This window comes from Erpetoichthys calabaricus, chromosome 4 (assembly GCF_900747795.2).
Source record: "Erpetoichthys calabaricus chromosome 4, fErpCal1.3, whole genome shotgun sequence".
In the NCBI taxonomy this organism is placed as follows: domain Eukaryota; kingdom Metazoa; phylum Chordata; class Cladistia; order Polypteriformes; family Polypteridae; genus Erpetoichthys; species Erpetoichthys calabaricus.
The window spans coordinates 3,755,807-3,774,069 of NC_041397.2; the positions used below are offsets into that span (position 1 = coordinate 3,755,807).

Consider the following 18,263-nt stretch of genomic DNA (forward strand, 5'->3'; position numbering starts at 1 on the left):
CTTGGAGAGCCAGACATTTGTCTCTTCTGCCTCTCACTTTGTTGTCTTTTCTCATTGCCTCACGTGACATTCAAAGGCTTCATGTACTCCTGAAGCAGTCCATGACTCGGAGCGTAGTGGTGATTGGGGGGGGGGGGGGGGGGGGGGGGCCTTTGAGTCTGCCATTTTCATAAGGTGGCCCCTCATAAAATTCATTCATTCATTAAAGGCACAGCGGGTGACACAAGGGCCACTGAGCACTGCCAGCCGGTAAGATGCAGACAGCCTGGCAAAGCTTCTTGGTGATAGATAGATGGTCACTGCCTCATGCCGCTACTGTTGGAAACAAACCATAAGAAAGGTGGTCTGAATGATACTGCACAGGAGTGCTCTTTGTAACTGAGTTGGGGTCTTTGTAAACATTTTAGTGTAAGTATTCTCATGTGTCTTATCTGCGTTTCCTCTCACCCCCCTGATTCATTCTGTAGGTTCGTTACCTAATCAGTGTTCTTCAGACTGAAACAGAGATCAGGTTTACCCTTTGAACCCAATATGACTGAAACTGGATCCCAGTCCTCACACTCAGCCCAGCCATGAACCTCACATGCAGCTGACCTGCCCGGCCAGGCTGAAGAAGATAAGGTGTAGTCTTAGGTGGAAACGGCGAGGGCGGCGAATGCTCCCACCATAACAGGCCCAAATATCTGGCACTGCTTCACTTTGTATCTCTTAAAGTAACACCATCCCACTGCTGACACCATTCTGCCCTAAACTGGGCTCTCAGCCTGCAGCAACCGCACCAGAGATCAGAGAGAGCTTGGAACAATCAGCTGAGCCGAAGGAGACCTCCGGTAGCCTCACTGCTACCTCATATAGCGCCTTACACTGCTGCCTATGTATCTGTTGTGCAGTGCCTTTCATACGTGTCTGTCTGTCCATGGCAGAGCAGCTTTACTATCTGCCTGTCATATGGAGCCGTTCACGTTTATCTGTCAATCTGCTATGTAGTGCCTTTCAAATCTGTAGAATTAGCCACGTGTATAGTGCTTCATAGTTTCTTTCCTATCTATCTATCTATCTATCTATCTATCTATCTATCTATCTATCTATCTATCTATCTATCTATCTATCTATCTATCTATCTATCTATCTATCTATCTATCTATCATATAGTGCCTTTAATCTATCTATCTATCTATTATATAGTGCCTTTAATCAATCTATCTATCTATCTATCTATCTATCTATCTATCTATCTATCTATCTATCTATCTATCTATCTATCTATCTATCTATCTATCTATCTATCTATCTATCTATCTATCATATAGTGCCTTTAATCTATCTATCTATCTATCTATCTATCTATCTATCTATCTATCTATCTATCTATCTATCTATCTATCTATCTATCTATCTATCTATCTATCATATAGTGCCTTTAATCTATCTATCTATCTATCTATCTATCTATCTATCTATCTATCTATCTATCTATCTATCTATCTATCTATCTATCTATCTATCTATCTATCTATCTATCTATCATATAGTGCCTTTAATCTATCTATCTATCTATTATATAGTGCCTTTAATCTATCTATCTATCTATCTATCTATCTATCTATCTATCTATCTATCTATCTATCTATCTATCTATCTATCTATCTATCTATCTATCTATCTATCTATCTATCTATCTATCTATCTATCTATCTATCTATCATATAGTGCCTTTCCTTTTTATCCTCCTTTCCATATCTATCTCTTATTTAGCGCTCTTCCTATATGTTGGTCTTCCTAAATAACTCTGTTTCTGGAGTAAACCCAAAGTGAAGTTACATTATGAAGTTCGGTTCAGAGAGGACTGATGTGAACCCTCCAAACAGCCACAGGGAGACTGTAGAGACCTGCCGTGTTTTTTAGCACATTTAACGCCCACCCGTCTGTCTGTCCGTCAGTCCTCCTGCTGGCTTCATGTAGAAAGTGAGGCTCGGCTCATTTTTTGGTAGATGTAGGCCGTGCGCCGCTAATCAGTTCAGCTACAGCTTATTACACATTTTAATAAATCGGCTTTGCAGCAGAAAGAATCCATTTGGTGAACGTCTTCATTAATTAAGGCTGAACTCTTTGTCAAACTGTGAATGGCTTTAAATATGAGCAGCTGTGAATCCATCATTTGTCTTCATGGTTGTTGCACCCTTCACCCTTTCCTTTCCTTTTTTGTTTCTCCTCTAAGCACATTTTGCTCTTTTTGTTATTTTTGCCCCCCTTTAGCTCCACCCTTTTATTCCCTGACAGACCTCAGGATTTCCTTAGACACGTCTGTGTTTACTGAATGGTCAGTTAGTCTTTTAGAAGAGCACATTTTTCACATTTTGCCCTAAACTCTTTCTTATTTTGCTCAGTGATTAACCCAACCCTGCTGAAGTGACGCCATCTTCCTCCCCTTGTGACGTTATGCCTGCTGGTCCCTTTAAGGAGGTTTTTATAACCAGTGGTCCCAGTGCTTTGGCACTCCTTTAATGACCCACTCCAGTCCCAGCATGGTGGTTCAGCCATTACTTAAGATGGTAAACATGGATGTGACTCCTCTTAATAATATTCCACCCAATCTCTAATTTCCATTTTCTTTTCATCCAAGTTGTTTTCTCTCGGTGTAAAGCACTTTCTGGATCCTTCTATAGCCCTGGATCAGCTCTACTGAGAGTGACGAATGATTTGCTGTCAGCGGTTGATTCAAGGAAACAAGTTCTTGTAATTCTGCCAGATCTCAGGGCAGCTTCGGACAGAGTTAAATGTGATAACCTCATCGATCTGCTTGAGCAGAAGTTGGAATTGAGAATACTGCACTTGGGTGGTCAGCAGCTTATCTGAGGAGCAGGACGTTTAGTGTTAAGTCAGGTGACTCCTTGTCCTCTGGAGCTCCTCTTACTTATGGGCTTCCTCGAGGATCCATTTTGAGATGTGATCTTATAGTGGTTATCACTGACATACCGATGATACCCAACTTTACCAGTACCCTGTACCCCTAGAAAATGTTTCATTTCCATTTGCACCCCCTTGGCTGCTTTTTCCCTACTACCATTTTGTGTGGTTTCCTCACAGTTTAATGGCTCCTAAATGTAACAATTAATTATTCACGATAGTGCAACATGACTTCGTTTTTACAATCAAGTGCCGCCACGTTGTTTTTCCCATTATCGGGAATACGCAACTCCCAGTTACCATAGAAACAGCGTAGCATGACTCTAACTCATCGGTGCGACCGCAGCAAAGAGTCTTTCGGTATTTGTGGTTTGTGCGATAAACTCTAACAAGTGAATGCGTATTTTATTTCCTCGGCTTTCTGGTTTCTGATTCTTTAGTTTCTCTCTCTGACTTTGATTTCTGGTGGAGACAAAGTCAGAGAGGCAAGATGGCGCTGGTTTGGACATGTGCAGAGGAGAGATGAGGGGTATAATGAGAGAAGGGTGCTAAGGATAGTGCTGATAAGTAAGAGGAGAAGTGGAAGGCCTAAGACAGATAGAATTTAATATTAGTATAGTAGGCAGGATTAGATAGATAGATAGATAGATAGATAGATAGATAGATAGATAGATAGATAGATAGATAGATAGATAGATAGATAGATAGATAGATAGATAGATAGATAGATAGATACTTTATTAATCCCAATTCCCATACTCCAGCAGCAGCATACTAATAATAACAATATTAAATTAAAGAGTGATAACAATGCAGGTATACAGACAGACAATAACTTTATATAATGTTAACGTTTACCCCCCCGGTGGAATTGAAGAGTCGCATAGTGTGATGGAGGAACGATCTCCTCAGTCTGTCAGTAGAGCAGGACGGTGACAGCAGTCTGTCGCTGAAGCTGGTCCTCGGTCTGGAGATGATCCTGTTCAGTGGATGCGGTGGAATCTCTATGATTGACAGGAGTCTGCTCAGCGCCCGTCGCTCTGCCACAGATGCCACACTGTCCAGCTCCATGCCTACAATAGAGCCTGCCTTCCTCACCAGTTTGTCCAGGCGTGAGGCGTCCTTCTTCTTTATGCTACCTCCCCAGCACACCACCGTGTAGAAGAGGGCGCTCGCCACAACAGTCTGATAGAACATCTGCAGCACCTTATTGCAGATGTTGAAGGACGCCAGCCTTCTAAGGAAGTATAGTCGGCTCTGTCCTCTCTTACACAGAGCATCAGTATTGGCAGTCCAGTCTAATTTATCATCCAGCTGCACTCCCAGGTATTTATAGGTCTGCACCCTCTGCACACAGTCACCTCTGATGATCACGGGGTCAATGAGGGGTCTGTTCCTCCTAAAATCCATCACTAGCTCTTGAAGTCCTTGATGAGGTTCCTATACTCCTCCTCCTGCCCACTCCTGATACAGCCCACGATAGCAGTGTCATCAGCGAACCTTTGCACGTGGCAGGACTCCGAGTTATATTGGAAGTCTGATGTATATAGGCTGAACAGGACAGGAGAAAGTACAGTCCCCTGCGGCGCTCCTGTGCTGCTGACCACAATGTCAGACCTACAGTTCCCGAGACGCACATACTGAGGTCTGTCTGTAAGATAGTCCACGATCCATGACACCAGGTATGAATCTACTCCCATCTCTGCCAGCTTGACCCTAAGGAGCAGAGGTTGGATGGTGTTGAAGGCACTAGAGAAGTCCAGAAACATAATTCTTACAACACCACTGCCTCTGTCCAAGTGGGAGAGGGATCGTGTAGCATATAGATGATGGCATCCTCCGCTCCCACCTTCTCCTGGTATGCGAACTGCAGAGGGTCGAGGGCGTGGCGGACCTGTGGCCTCAGGTGGTGAAGCAGCAGCCACTACATGGTCTTCATCACATGTGACGTCAGAGTGACAGGCCGGAAGTCATTCATCTCACTAGGATCTTTGGGACTGGGGTGATGGAAGATGTTTTCCAAAGCCTCGGGACTCTCCCCTGTTCCAGGCTCAGGTTGAAGATGCGCTGTAGAGGACATGCAGGTGATGGAGGTGACAGAGCAAGATGACAAGGACAGAAAGTTATGGATAAAGATGAACCGCTGTAGCGACCCCAATGGGAGTAGTCAAAAGAAGAAGATTAGGCTTTGGAGTTTTAGGTTTAGTCGTATGGATTTCATTCATTCCTGGTTGATAAACGTTTCATCTCCTACTCCCCTTCAAGCTTACGGACAGAATATGTGCAGTACTTGTGTAAATGCCATGTGCCGTATGCTACGTAAATTTAAGACGGTGTCTTAAGTCGGTCAAGTCTATGGTTGGTTTAAATCAAAACTTAAAAATATGCCTGACGACACGTCAGCATTAACTGTTTAAACTTTACGTACGCAGGAGTCGGTGGTTTGGGGAGCCCTGTCTGAAACACAACAGCAGTTTTAAAATGGCAGTGAAAACAGCACGAGTATTTGAACAAAAACACAAAATTAAAATAATAATAATAATAATATTGGAATTAACTTTTAGGGCACCTGGAACCGTAGTTTCAATGGTACAGCCCTAAAAACGAAGAAGGGAAAAAATGTGCAAAAATAATAAATGATCCAATTGTAAATCGTGTTAGACGTCTTTAAGCAGTAGAACTGATGTCTTTGCCGCATAACATCCCACCAAAAGGCTGCAAAAATGACTCGAATCATAACATTATTAAAATTCATTCATTATTTTCCATATTTAACTCATTCTTTCAGGAGGTAGGTTGTGGTTTACGGATCCGTTGTTCTTTTCTCAATTTTCTATTCAGGTTTGACTTATCTTGACTTATTCACCTCGGGTTTCGCCGCACATTGTCACCTGTTTTGTCACACGTTTTGACCTCTGCGACTCTGTACTTGTGGTTTGTGTGATAAACTCTAACAAGCGAATGTGTATTTTATTCCTCGGCTTTCTGGTTTCTGATTCTGTAGTTTCTCACTCTCTGACTTTGATTTCTGGTTTACGATTAGGCTTTGGAGTTTTAGGTTTAGTTGTATGGATTTCATTCGTTCCTGGTTGATAAACATTTCATCTCCTGGTCCCCATCAAAGCTTATGGGCAGAATATGTGCGGTACTTGTGTAAATGCCGTGTGCCGTATGCTACGTAAATTCAGGACGGTGTCTTGTCTATGGTTGGTTTAAATCAAAACTTAAAAATACGCCTGACGACGAGTCCAGAAGCGGCGCCCGTCCACACGTCAGCATTAACTGTTTCAACTTTACGTACACAGGAGTCGGTGGCTTGGGGAGCCCTGGCTGAAACACAACAGCAGTTTAAAATGGCAGTGAAAACAGCACAAGTATTTTAATAAAACACAAAATAAAATAGTAATAATATTGGAATTAACTTTTAGGGCACCTGGAACCCTAGTTTGAAAGATAGAGCCCTAAAAACGAAGAAGAGAAAAAATGTGCAAAAATAATAAATGATCCAATCGTTAATCGTGTTAGGCATCTTTAAGGAGTAGAATTGATGTTTTCAGCATTGTGGACACTGAAAGTTGAAGAACAACAGAAGGTGGACACCAATTAAAAGTAAAAAGCAATTTCTTTTATTCTTGTTGAGAGGAGGCTGCAGACCCCGTCACGTTCCAGTGTGCTACAGACCGTCAGCCTGCTAGCAGGAAAGAGAGACTTCCTTTAAATACTCAAGTCCGTTGACAACAATAAAAACACATAGCAGTTCATCTTGAGGTTATTACATGGATTGCTGTAGCCTCCTGTCCACATCCTGAATTTGTACGTGCAGAGGAAACACAGTGCTTTTTACAGATAAACAGTGGTCAGCATTTTCACAATTTTAGGAAATACACTTCTACTACCTTGCACGTACATAAGTCCAGTTACAGCAAGTTTTATCCTAACGGTTATAGGGTGTATGCAACTCAGTGGTTTTAGACAATGCTCACCTCCTTATACTTTTTTTTGCACACACATTGCTCATAAAATATCAAGGGTTACATAATATCAAAATATCAAGGGTTTTCAACTGATCACCACCTGGTGGTGAGTTGGCTTCGATGGTGGGGGAGGATGCCGGTCAGGCGTGGTAGGCCCAAACGTGTTGTGAGGGTCTGCTGGGAACGTCTGGCAGAGCCCCCTGTCAGAAGTAGCTTCAACTCCCACCTCCGGCAGAACTTCGACCACATCCCGAGGGAGGTGGGGGACATTGAGTCCGAATGGGCCATGTTCCGTGCCTCTATTGTTGAGGCAGCTGACCAGAGCTGTGGCCGTAAGGTGGTCGGTGCCTGTCGTGGCGGCAATCCCCGAACCCGTTGGTGGACACTGGCGGTGAAGGATGCCGTCAAGCTGAAGAAGGAGTCCTACAGGACCCTTTTGTCCTGTGGGACCCTGGAAGCAGCTGATAGGTACCGGCAGGCCAAGCGGAATGCGGCTTTGGTGGTTGCTGAGGCAAAAACTCGGCCGTGGGAGGAGTTTGGGGAGGCCATGGAGAACGACTTTCGGACGGCTTCGAGGAGATTCTGGTCCACCATCCGGCGTCTCAGGAGGGGGAAGCAGTGCAGTGCCAACACTGTATATGGTGGGGATGGTGCGCTGCTGACCTCGACTCGGGACGTTGTGGGTCGGTGGGGGGAATACTTCGAAGACCTCCTCAATCCCATTAACATGCCTTCCAATGAGGAAGCAGAGCCTGGGGACTCAGAGGTGGGCTCCCCCATATCTGGGACTGAGGTCACCGAGGTGGTCAAAAAACTCCTTGGTGGCAGGGCCCCGGGGGTGGATGAGATACGCCCGGAGTTCCTCAAGGCTCTGGATGTTGTAGGACTGTCTTGGTTGACACGCCTCTGCAACATCGCATGGACATCAGGGACAGTGCCTCTGGATTGGCAGACCGGGGTGGTGGTCCCCCTTTTTAAGAAGGGGGATCGGAGGGTGTGTTCCAACTACAGAGGGATCACACTCCTCAGCCTCCCTGGAAAAGTCTATTCGGAGGTTCTGGAGAGGAGGATCCGTCGGATAGTCGAGCCTCGGATTCAGGAGGAACAGTGTGGTTTTCGTCCTGGTCGCGGAACAGTGGACCAGCTCTATACCCTTAGCAGGGTCCTGGAGGGTGCATGGGAGTTTGCCCAACCAGTCTACATGTGTTTTGTGGACTTGGAAAAGGCATTCGACCGTGTCCCTCGGGGAATCCTGTGGGGGTGCTCCGGGAGTATGGGGTACCGGACCCTCTGATAAGGGCTGTTCGGTCCCTGTACAACCGGTGCCAGAGCTTGGTCCACATTGCCGGCAGTAAGTCGAACCCGTTTCCAGTGAGAGTTGGACTCCACCAGGGCTGCCCTTTGTCACCGATTCTGTTCATAACTTTTATGGACAGAATTTCTAGGCGCAGCCAGGGCGTTGAGAGGGTCCGGTTTGGTGGGCTCAGGATTGGGTCATTGCTTTTTGCAGATGATGTTGTCCTGTTTGCTTCATCAGGCCGTGATCTTCAGCTCTCTCTGGATCGGTTCGCAGCCGAGTGTGAAGCGGCTGGGATGAGAATCAGCACCTCCAAATCCGAGACCATGGTCCTCAGCTGGAAAAGGGTGGAGTGCCCTCTCAGGGTTGGTAGCGAGATCCTGCCCCAAGTGGAGGAGTTCAAGTATCTCGGGATCTTGTTCACGAGTGAGGGAAGAATGGAGTGTGAGATCGACAGGTGGATCAGTGCGGCGTCCACAGTGATGAGGGCTCTGCATCGGTCTGTCGTGGTGAAAAAGGAGCTGAGCCGCAAGGCAAAGCTCTCAATTTACCAGTCGATCTATGTTCCTACCCTCACCTATGGTCATGAGCTATGGGTAGTGACCGAAAGAACGAGATCGCGAATACAAGCGGCTGAAATGAGTTTCCTCCTCAGGGTGTCTGGGCTCTCCCTTAAAGATAAGGTGAGAAGCTCAGTCATCCAGGAGGGGCTCAGAGTAGAGCCGCTGCTCCTCCGTATCGAGAGCAGTCAGATGAGGTGGCTCGGGCATCTAATCAGGATGCCTCCTGGACGCCTCCCTGGTGAAGTGTTCCGGGCACGTCTAACCGGGAGGAGGCCCCGGGGAAGACCCAGGACACGCTGGAGGCACTATGTCTCTCGGCTGGCCTGGGAACGCCTTGGTATTCTCCCGGAAGAGCTAGAAGAAGTGGCCGGGGAGAGGTAAGTCTGGGCATCTCTGCTCAAGCTGCTGCCCCCGCGACCCGACCTCGGATAAGCGGGAGACAATGGATGGATGGATGGATGGATGGACATAAAAGTTATTTCAGTACATTACATTAACTATAAGAAATTATATTCTTATAGCTTTAGTATCTGCTTTAGATTACATTTGTTCAGTTAGCTTAACACATCCTTATTTAGTGCATAAGTATCACGCTTCTTATAGTTCTATGAGCATCATACTTTTATTATTTAAAAAGACCGACGCACCTTAATTCTAAATATTCTTTCTCAGCGCATAACACCCCACCAAAAAGCTGCAAAAATTATAAAAAATAATTGTCAACAGACTCGGATCATAACACTATTAAAATTCATTCATTTTTTTCCATATTTAACTCATTCTTTCAGGAGATAGGTTGTGGTTTACTGATGTGTTGTTCGTTTCTCGATTTTCTATTCAGGTTTGACTTATCTCACCTTATATTTTTTTTGCTACCGTGCCACCATGTTGTTTTTCCTGCCATCTTGTGGTTCGTTACTGTGCTGCCGTGGGTCGTTGCTAGGGGGCGTGGCTTTGAGTGTCACTCACAGTCACCTTGTTAATGCAACACTTTCTAAGAATGAAGTCACAAAAACGTGAACACTCTTTATAGAGAATCAGGTTAATGACTTAGTGCTGCATTTGTCTAACGTAGCTTCATTTCTCGGGTTTTGACGCTCGTTGTCACGTGTTTTGTCACACGTTTTGTCCCCTGCGACTCTTTTTGTTTGTCTGCCGTTTAGTCTGACAAATTCCAGCTTCAGGCAGAACAGACTCCTGTCATTTCCTCCACTGTCTGACTTTCCGACATAAATGAGCAAACCCGCTAGATATGTACTTGGTGTGCCAGACAAACGTAACCTCTATCGTCGACATTGGGTGCATAAATATTTATCAAAATCACTTTACAGTTAAATAAATTACCCATGACAATCACCTATCTCCGCTCAGGATTAGATACTACATCTGATGTTACAAATGAGACTGTTCTGTGTATAAGAATTCCTACACCTCTAGTTTTCTTTGTAAAGCTGGAATGGAATATCTGTGCAGCCAGAACTGATCCTTGCTTAATAAGGGGGTCTCCTGTAAAAAATACTATTTTAGCATTTAGATCTGTTAGGTGAGAGAATACTTTCTTACTCTTTAATTCATGATTCAGACCTTTAACATTCCAGCTCACAAAGTTAACCGTCCAGTCTTTGAGACATTGATTCTGAGCTTTTCTTGTCATTTTTTAGTCTTAAATGAAAATAAGACGTTTGACCTTTATTTCCAATTTTCCCAGGAGTTATTGCCCTGAAGGCTATTGTTACGTTGACATTTATAATTACAAGGATTAAAAGGATAAATTATAGATAGCTTGCGCGCTTTCTCTGGCAGACAAACGTAATCTCAATCACGACATGAAGGAGGCCACTAAGGCTACGTCTTCACTGCTACATCTCTCTATTATCCATCCATCCATCTTCCAACTCGCTGAATCCGAACACAGGGTCACGGGGGTCTGCTGGAGCCAATCCCAGCCAACACAGGGCACAAGGCAGGGAACCAATCCCGGGCAGGGTGCCAACCCACCGCAGGACACACACCAAGCACACACTAGGGCCAATTTAGAATCGCCAATCCACCTAACCAGCATGTCTTTGGACTGTGGGAGGAAACCGGAGTGCCCGGAGGAAACCCACGCAGACACGGGGAGAACATGCAAACTCCACACAGGGAGGACCCGGGAAGCGAACCCGGGTCTCCTAACTGCGAGGCAGCAGCGCTACCACTGCGCCACCGTGCCGCCCATCTCTCTATTATTTAAAAAAATCTTTCGATGCAACAAGACTTTTTGGAAAAGATTTTTTCAAGTCCCACGAGATGAAAATATTGTCATGAGATTCTTTCAAGTCCCGCCCTCCGATCAATCATTTTTCATCCACGCCCGTGGTCCTCTCACCTCTCATTGGTATGAATACTTTTGTCACACACAGTTCCTGCGCTCTCAGCTCTTATAAATTTTAACGTTTTCCTCACTTTAAGTTCCCAATTAAAGAAGACGTATTACGTCCAAATCTTATTGAAGAATTTCATCCTGAAGGGTTATCAACAGAAGAATTGAGTACACAGGCAATCCCAGCACTGAGAAAGGATGAAGTCAAATGAATTAACACCAGAAATGTCGATCGGTTACACAGCTTATTAGTTAAATGTGTATCAATAGACTCTGCTGAAACAGTTGGTGGTGATGGTGCGGAAGATGAAAACATCAACTTACAATATCACGAAGAATATCTACAACCGTTAACACCGTCTGGTCTGCCACCGCACAAATTACTGTAGAAAGAAGGATGTATCCAAGAAAGGTAATGTAGTAATAATAATAATAATAATAATAATAATAATATTAATAATACATTTTACTTATATAGCGCTTTACCTGTGCTCAAGGCACTTCACAGCGTTTAAGAAAGAACGGTACAGCATATAGCATTGTACTAAACCAGTTAAATAAACAAAGAATATTAAGACAGTAAATTCAGAGAAAAGCCTGACAGACAACATAATTGATGGTCTGCACACACACACAGGTTACATGAGCATCTGGACAGAGAGGTAAACTGAGAGAAAGGGCAGAATGTTAAGTTCAGTTAGATGTCTTCCTAAATAGATGAGTTTTAAGTTGTTTTTTAAAAGAATGAATGGAGTCCGCTGATCTCATTAATTTCGGTCGGTCATTCCAAAGTCTTGGCGCTATGGAGCTGAAGGCCCTGCTGTCACCCATAGAGTGTAGATTAGTGAGGGGCACAACAAGATTACCAGAATCAGAGGACCTTAGTGGGCGGACAGCCACATAGTGATAGAGAAGGTCACTGCTGTAGTCCGGTGTGAGGCCATTTAAATCTTTGTAGGTTATTAATAGAATTTTATATTCAATCCTGTAAGACACAGGGAGCCAGTGAAGGCAGAGCAGGATGGGTGTGATGTGCTCACTGCTGCTGGTCCGAGTTAGGACTCTTGCGGCCGAGTTTTGAATAAGCTGGAGCTGTGATAGAAGATTAGAAGGGGCACCTGCCAGCAGCGAGTTACAATAATCAATGCAGGATGTGATAAAAGCAGAGACAAGTTTCTCAGCATTAGAAAAAGAGAGGAAGGAGCAAACACGGGATATGTGACAGAGGTGAAAGTAAGAAAGTTTCTTAATGTGGGCAGAATAAGAAGGGAGGAATCAAAAATGACACCAAGAATCCCTGCATCAGTAGAAGGTCTGATGAGATCGCCATCAAGGAGCTCATTTTCTTAAGTTGCACTTTAGTCCCAATTTGCAGGAGGTCAGTTTTGGTACAATTTAATTTTAAAGAGTTCTGCTCCATCCAGGTTTTAATTTCACTGAGGCAGGTTGTGAGCTGAGAAAGCTCTGATGAAGTTGCAGTTTTGACTTTGAAATAGAGTTGAGTGTCATCTGCATATAAATGATAATGCAGTCCATAGCTACAAATAATATGGCCAAGGGGAAGCATGTAAATACAGAAGAGAAGAGGGCCGAGGCCAGAGCCCTGAGGAGCTGAGCTGGATCTGCTGTTGCCAAGACTAACAAACTCTTGCCTATCAGTCAGATAGGACTTGAACCACTGGAGGGCAGTGTCAGAGATACCCAGCATGTTCTCCATCATTCTGGACAGTAGAATGTCATGTCTGACCGGAGTATTAAATGCTGCACTGAGGTCTAACAGAATTAATATGCTGGTTTGTCCAGAGTCTGCTGCCATAAGCAAATCATTGGTTACCCGTAGCAGAGCAGTTTCACAGCTGTGCCGCGCCCTGAAACAGACTGAAAGGGTCCATCAAATTATTAGAGGTTAGGTAGTTGGTGAGTTGGGAGGCTACAACACGCTCAAAAACTTTTGACAGAAAAGGTAAGTGGGAAATAGGCCGGAAATTGTTAAGATTGTCAGCATCAAGGCCAGACCTTTTTTAACATTGGGGTTACAGAAGTGATTTTAAAAGTGAGCGGCACAGAGCCAGTGTCAAGGGATGAGTTTATTATTGTTGTAACAGTCGGGATTATGGCATGAAGGCAGGACTGAAGTAGTGTGGTGTGGATGGGGTCCAGTACACAAGTAGTTGGCCTCATCTTACAAAGCAGGTTATTAACAAACGCAGATGTGACTGGTGAGAACTTAGAGAAGGAGCTGGATGGAGTGGGAAAACAGGGAGAGATATAAACAGATGATGGATTTATGTTAGTTAAATTATTTAGATCTTTAATTTTGTTACGGAAAAAGTGGAGGAATTCCTCACAGACTTCAGTAGAAGAGGTAGTTGGGCCAGATTCGGGTTCGATTAGTTTATTAACTACAGAGAACAAAACCTTTGTGTTATCGTGGCCACTTTCTATTATTCTGCCATAATGGGTGTTCTTGGCAGCAGTTAGTGCTTCTCTGTAAGCTCTTTGGTGGTCAGAGAAAGCCTGGATATGAACAGTGAGGCCAGTCGTACGTGACATTCTCTCAAGGCGTCGGCCAGCTGCTTTCATAGATCGCAATTTTGAGTTATACCAAGGAGCTGAACGCTTAAAGGAAACCTCCTTATGTTTTAAAGGAGCTGTTTTATCTAATGCTGAATGAAGGGCTGAGTTATGGTGGTCAACAAGACTATCTAGTGTTGATAGAACAAGTGAAGACAGTAAAAGATCAGAAATGGACCCAGAAAAGATAGAGGGACAGATATTTTTAAGGTTTCTGTAAGAAATTTGTCGTTTACAGGTAAGAGGAGGGAGAGATAATGAGACAGTGAAAAGTACTGCTTTATGGTCAGAGAGTCTCAAATCAGTGCTGTAAATGTTGGCAACAGATAGTCCAGAAGTGCAGATCAGGTCCAGTATATGACCACCAGAGTGGGTGAGAAAATCAACATGTTGTGTCAAGTCAAGACAGTCCAGTAAGGATAGGAATTCATTTCTCAGTTTAGATGTGGGGGTGTCAATATGGATGTTGAAATCACTGAGAAGAATGACTCTCTGGGAAAAGGAACTTAAGTGGGTTAAGAGTTCAGTCAGATCAGATAAAAAAGACGCATTGTATTTTGGAGGACGATAAAGAACAGTGAGTGAGACGGGACCTTTTTCCGTTATTAGTTTAAGAGCCAGGCACTCAAAAGACAATGGACAGTCGATGGGGATTCTTTTGATGTTTAACTCCACTCTGACAATTACTGCAAGACCTTCGCCTTGCCTTGAGCTACGAGGCTCTGAGTGGAAAGTGAATCCAGGTGGAGTCGCCTCCGTGAGAGACGTAAATTCGTTCGGTTTTTGCCAAGTCTCCGTTAAGCACAGCATATGAAGTTTGGTGTCAATGACGAGTTCTGACAGCACCAATGCTTTGTCATTAAGAGATCTCGAATTAAACAATGCGATATTAGTTGATGAGACTTCTTTTTGCACAGAGCCGTGACCAGAGTTTATTTTCACATACTGTAAATTTGGCACATTGACACTTCTATATCCAGGGCTGTGAGTAGGATGGCGTATTCCTGAGCAAATGCTGTCGGCGATCTTTTCATTCGCAGCCTGGCAGTGGTCGGTTACCCGCGATGTGTCTTTTATTGTCTTTTAGCACTTTGATCTTAGTGGCGGGCCGTCAGGGCCTGCAAGGCCTTCTCTGCTGGCCTAAAAAAATATCTGAATCACAAACTGAAGTTAATTATATTTTGTCCATGAATACTTATTAAATAATTCCAAATAGTCTGTCCACTTCCTTTCATAGCTTTTCCGATGGTTGTGCTGCTTCCAGACATGTATTTTCGTATTAAAGCATTTAACCAATCACATTTCAGCCATCATTTGTTGCCAGGCAGGGTCAAAGTCAATGAAGTCTGCCCAGAGGCCTTCACAATCCATTCTGCAGGCCCTCTAACACAAAATAAATGTCGATTAAACTGTTGCTTCAACCGATCAGATTTTGAGTTGGTTTCACTAGGGCCCTCTAGCAGGCGTACGGCAACGTCACCGTATTCAGACCCGTTGATTGGATAGGATGGTGTAATATAAAAATCAGAATGAGAGCATCATGGGGCAGCTGTACACATTGGTATGTTTGGCGGTGAGCATTCCCGTGTCCACTGCTTCTGTCGAGCGGACATTTTCAGCCCTAAAGCGAATTAAAACTTATGCCAGAAATACGACAGGGCAGGTTCGACTTTCAGCATTAGCTTCGATGGCGAGAGAAAGGGACTTCGTGATGGAACTGAAGCACACAGATAATCTGTACGACAGAGTAATTGAACGGTTTTTGAGGAAAGAGAGGAGGATGGATTTTGTTTACAAATAATCCGAATTTTTGGTGAGTAAAATGTTGCGATTTTCCTAAATAATATTGCAAGTTTATGAGTTATTATTAATGTTTGTTATGTGTGTCGCGGCTGTAGATGAAGTAGAAAGGAACTTGTTCACCCCTGGTTTGTCTATTCAATAAAGGCATTTATTGTGGCTACAGGAGTTATCTATCTGCGATGCAACGGCTCTTTATACTGTATTTCTGCATATTAAGATGGTTTTTATAACCATAAATTAGTTTTTGAGGGGTTGATTCTACTGAAGGCCTAGCTGTGAAATGCACAGTCCGCCACTGTGTGATCTTCATTAGTTGTATGAAAATGTGCCATATAAATAAATGTTGTTGTTGATATTCCAGTCAGACCATTTGCTCTGGACAAACTATTTAATAAGAAGGAGTTGTCACGAGAGTATTTTAGCATGATACTGAGCAATACTTATCTGATAGCAGTGGAGAAGCCGGTAGGACAGGCGGGTGCGGTTGGCATAGATGAACGGTGATAGGAAAGCATCAGAAAGCATAGCAGGAGGAGGTAGCAGGATTTGGAGGTTCCAACATAATGCCACAAACAAGTAACGCTGGGCATTACAGGCGTGATCACCCCGGAGCCACAAGCCAGCTGGGTGTGAACATCAGATCAGTTCTTAGGCATAAAGCACAATAAAATGAATCGAGAGCAGACCAGCATAGTTCAAGTTCAAAGTTTATTGTCGTGTGCACAGTAAGGAAACACGTTTCCCTGTACAATGAAATTCTTTCTTTGCTGTCCACACCAAATGACAAAACCAACGTATAAAGATAAACCTAAATAATAAGTAGCAGAGGCAGCATAAAGTATAAAAACAGAATAGAAGTATAAAGTGTAATATGCAGGTAGGTGTGTGATGGACAAGTCCAATACAGTTGTGTGAGGTCGATAGAATGAGGTGGCCCACGGTTATAAACTCCAGTCAGTTATTTAGGAGTCTAATGGCCTTGGGAAAGAAAGAGTTCTTTAGCTTGGAAGTCCTGCATTTCATACGTCTGTACCTCCTGCCTGAGGGTAGAAGTGTGAACAGTTTGTGTTGGTGGTGAGTCGAGGAAGTTCTCCTGTGGACTCTGCAGTTGTAGATGCTCTGCAGAGAGGGCAGTGGGGTCCTGGTGATCTTCTCTGCAGGCGTTTGCGGTCCATAGCAGTAGTGTTGCCGTACCACACGGTGATGCAGCTGGTCAAGATGCTTTCAACAATGTAAAAGTAGCCGAGGATCTTAGTCGACATACCAAACTTCTTCACCCTCCTCAGAAAGTACAGCTGCTGTTGAGCCCTCTTGACCAGCTGTGTGGTGTTAAGTGTCCAAGTGAGGTCCTCACTGATGTAGACATTCTGCTCACCCTCTTCACTTCAAGCCCTCGGATGAACAGTGGCCGGTGAGGTCTCCTCTCCTTCCTCACATCCACTATCATCTCCTTCGTCTTGTCTGTGTTGAGGGTGAGGTTGCTGTCCCCACACCATGACACCATATGGGCATAGCAACTATAATCAAGGGGACCGATCATCCCAGGCTCCTAGATCGCCAGGTACAAAGAAATGTTCGTAGGTCTCGTCCCGTGACCCACAGATTCAGTTGCTCCCAGTCAGGTAAAGTCCGTAAAGTCCGTAAAACTGAATCTAAATCCATACAATTTGAGTCGGCTGCATCCAACGAACTATACGTACAATAAAGAAAATAAAACAAGCATAGGATTAAGGCGAATTTTACGAAAAGTGTTGTTAACAGGGAGGAGCGGCAGCAGCATGCGTACGCCAGCGTCCCCTCCTCTGTTTTCTACTCTCCCGCGGATAACATTACACACCAAAGGAGATCTTGATATGCCAGTCGTATTAAAACGTTAACAGTTTCACGTTAGATTAGCTTTTGCAAAGACAATTAACAAATCACAGAGAGCGAAACATTTGAAAAAGTCATTTTATTTAGAAACGGAATTCAATCACGGACACTTATACGTCACATTAATTCAAATGTAACACTTTAAGTGGAAATGAATATCTGTTTAAATTGTACATCCGCATCCCCATACGCGAGCGGCAGAATCGCAAAGAGGGTAGCACGTAGCGCTGGCCTAGGGGATTGGCGAGCGAAAGCGAACAGGGGGCAAAGCCCCCTAGTTTCCTTTTAAAAATGGCATTTTTAAATGAAAACGATATTCGTCTAATCGCTTACAAAAGTATCTCTGCCTACTCTAGAATGACAGAAAACACCCATGGCGTAGCTGTTTGCTTACACTTGGCATGCACCAGGGGCGTCAGCAAGCCCCAAACCCCAACACAAACACACTAAGAGTCCCGGGTTCAAATAACAGCGCGTTTATTACACACACACTCCTCAAGAAAATGAACAAAATGTAACACCAAGTTAACATAAGCACAAGATTCTCTGTTTCTCTCTCTCCACAATACGTCTCACCACCACCACTAACCGAGTGTTGCCCAACGTCCTCACAGCTCTGACTCGCCTGGGTAAGGCAGTCAGGCAGTGCTCCCTTTTAATTAAGGACCCGGGAGTACATCTGGCGCCAGGGCCACTGCCCGATGGAAGCACTTCTGGGAAGTCCATTATAACAGGGAAGTTGTCTCCCTACAGCGCCCTATTGTGGCACCTGGCAGGGCTGCTCTGCTGGACTACAACTCCCAGCATGCCCTGCTGGCTTCCTACTGGGCACTGATATCCAGGGCTGCTGCCAACTGGGAATAAAAAGCCCCCAGTGACAGCTTTTCTTTTCAGTGGGATGTCCGTCTGTC

At 44.4% G+C, this 18,263-nt stretch overlaps 1 protein-coding gene across 4 annotated transcripts in view; it reads left to right on the top strand.

Moving 5' to 3' along the window:
* The window catches only part of stxbp5l (syntaxin binding protein 5L), a 553,303-nt gene that overhangs the window by 423,423 nt on the left and 111,617 nt on the right, over positions 1 to 18,263 (top strand). The window lies entirely within an intron of this gene.